At 38.0% G+C, this 3,133-nt stretch overlaps 1 non-coding gene across 1 annotated transcript; it reads right to left on the bottom strand.

The window, feature by feature from the left end:
- Positions 1 to 2,102: 2,102 nt before the first annotated feature.
- Positions 2,103 to 2,255, bottom strand: LOC120368361 (small nucleolar RNA SNORA62/SNORA6 family). The gene has a single exon (XR_005582519.1). It is a non-coding gene; the product is annotated as a small nucleolar RNA SNORA62/SNORA6 family (small nucleolar RNA).
- Between the last annotated feature and the right edge of the window lie 878 nt (positions 2,256 to 3,133).

The following is a 3,133-nucleotide window of genomic DNA, read 5'->3' as shown; positions in this document are numbered from 1 at the left end:
CCTACAGTCCTGCTTTCCCCCGTGTACCAATCAATACTATGTAATTTTGGTAGATACAGCTCATTGAACACATAACTGGGAAAATGAATGAATCATAATATGTATAACTATTTTTTTTTTTTTTTTTTGAGATGGAGTTTCGCTCTTGTTACCCAGGCTGGAGCGCAATGGCGCGATCTCGGCTCACCGCAACCTCCACCTCCTGGGTTCAGGCAATTCTCCTGCGTTCAGGCAATTCTCCTGCCTCAGCCTCCTGAGTAGCTGGGATTACAGGCACGAGCCACCATGCCCAGCTAATTTTTTGTATTTTTAGTAGAGACGGGGTTTCACAATGTTGACCAGGATGGTCTCGATCTCTCGACCTCGTGATCCGCCCGCCTTGGCCTCCCAAAGTGCTGGGATTACAGGCTTGAGCCACCGCGCCTGGCCGATAACTCTTAAAGGCATAATGTTGAGTGAAAAAAGCCAGACACAACAGAAGACTGTTATAAGGCCGGGTGCGGTGGCTCAAGCCTGTAATCCCAGCACTTTGGGAGGCCGAGGCGGGTGGATCACGAGGTTGAGAGATCGAGACCATCCTGGTCAACATGGTGAAACCCCGTCTCTACTAAAAATACAAAAAATTAGCTGGGCATGGTGGCGTGTGCCTGTAATCCCAGCTACTCAGGAGGCTGAGGCAGGAGAATTGCCTGAACCCAGGAGGCGGAGGTTGCGGTGAGCCGAGATCGCGCCATTGCACTCCAGCCTGGGTAACAAGAGCGAAACTCCGTCTCAAAAAAAAAAAAAAAAAAAAAAATTTTATTAACAGAATGTTTATAACATTCATAGAAGGCAAAATTAAACTATTTTGTTCAGACATATAATTAGAGAGTAAACGATTAAAGAAATCAAATGATGATTAGCACTATAGGAGGAATTGTGTCTTTGGATATGTTAAAGAATGAGGGTTGGGGACAGGAAAGGCTACATAATTTGTGGGGTCCAATGCCAAATAAAAATGTTGGATCCCCTGTTCAAAAATTATTATGAATTTCAAGATGGCGACAGCGGACCATTAAACCAAGCAGAGCACCCATCTTAGTATCAGGCTCTGTGCAATTGCTCAAGTTGCCACCATACCCGTGAAGCCAGCCCTAATTTGAAGACTGACTTCTGGGATTCTGTTAATGCTTTTCTTTTCTTTCTTCCTTTTTTAAACTTGGGAGGAAGGGAATCATACACAGATTTGTTTCAGAAAAATACTGAAGTTGAACATTACAAAGTAAGCACTTTTCTATAAATTTATTGTATTTTACAATTTTTAATGTGAAAAACAAAAGCAACTAGAACTGACCAGACTACTTCCTGCTCAAAAACCTAAGAAATATTTTCCCATGTATTAAAGTGCTTCCCTTTGCATTTCCTTGCATTTTCGTTTGCTGCAGGCTCAGCTCAAATGCCAGCTCATCTATGAAACATCCTAGATTTCTTCCGTGAAAATTAACCATTTTCCTCCTCTCTTCCCTTAGCATTTTCTCTACTATAGCTTTTAATTACCCTGCTTCAAATCAGAGTTCTTTGAAATTGTTTTTTCTGATGAATATGAAATCTTGGAGAAATGTTTCATTTTTATTTCATATTTAGGACCCTATAGGGCATTAGATAAGTGATTATTGAATTTAATTGAAGTTATTTCTGAAGATTATTATAACCCATCATAAAATGTAAAAGGCTCAAAATCCTACACATTGTAAGTCCTTAAACTATTCAATGATGCAAGGTAACAAAGGTAAAAGTTTCTATGCCAACTAAGATATATTTCTTCACTTGGTAAAAATATGAAATAGACACCGAGTGTTTTATGGTATCATTCAAGATTTTTCTGTTTTACATCTGAGACTAATCTTTTTTTAACCTCTTTTTTTATTTTAAAAAAAAAAAGCAGTTTGAACCACATAACCCACCTTTTTAGAGTCTTATAGTAGAACCCATCAAGTTGGTGTGAAAATAGAAAGGCCAAGTGCCTGACAGGCCTGAACAAGAAACATGGACACAGGCAGAAGAAGACACACTGTTTTCCAAATGTTTTCATCTCTCCACAAAGCTGTCATGCAGTAACATTATACTGTAGCAAGAATTACTACCAAACTCCACTCATCGGGCCACAGACCCTCACAGTGTTAGCGAAAAACTTGCCTCTCATGCGGCACGCTACCTACACTTGCGAGTTCATCAGCCAGTCATAGCCTCAACTCCAAGCTCTAACAATGTGCAGAGACAAATCTCATAGTCATCTTTTTAAGAGTTTTAACATAATAAATATAATATGAGATAGTTTTTACATAATAGACATTCTACATATCCTTTTCACCAGGAACACATTTTAAAACACTACTAACCAATATTTCCTTGAATTTTTTTCTTAGAATATTTTAGCTCTCACTAACACTTTAGTTTTTTTTTATATAAACATGTGACTTGGACATTTTCTTACAACAGACAGATGGGTGTGTTCTGTGGGTATTATTTCTCAAATGAAGAAAATGTTCCTCTTTACCAGCATTTGGGTAAGATTTGGATTTCTGTCACAGATTCAAAATATAGACAGAAGTATCATCTCTCTCCCACATAAGGTGACTCTGCAAGTAATCTTTTTCTATTTCTTTTTTTTTTTTTTCTTATGCCAAGCTTTGAAATCACAAATGAAGTATGGGTTCAGAAAAGCCACTATGTTACTAGTATTAGTATTTGGACATAGCTATTCATCATTAATTTTTATGGATATCTCCAATCATACTAGCCAGAGAGGCAGTTTTCAAGACTGTGGTAGCATAAATACCTTTTATATATAAGTAAAACACTGATGAATAGACTGAAAACAATTTTTTAAAATAGATCCGAGGTCTCACTATGTTTCCCAGGTTGGTCTTAAGATCCTGAGTTCAAGAGATCTGCCCACCTTGGCCTCCCAAAATGCTGGAATTATAGGCATGCACCACAGCACTCAGCCGGATGAATAGACTTTTAAATGTATATAGAAATAAGAATATTTTATTCATCTGTACATGTAACTTAACTATACAAATCCTGCCCAAATGAATTATGACATTTGGCTGGCAAGTGTATGACTACGTACTCAATGGTACGTAGTCAT

Source organism: Saimiri boliviensis, chromosome 9 (assembly GCF_048565385.1).
Source record: "Saimiri boliviensis isolate mSaiBol1 chromosome 9, mSaiBol1.pri, whole genome shotgun sequence".
Lineage (NCBI taxonomy): Eukaryota > Metazoa > Chordata > Mammalia > Primates > Cebidae > Saimiri > Saimiri boliviensis.
This window is presented reverse-complemented; position numbering and strand designations above follow the sequence as displayed.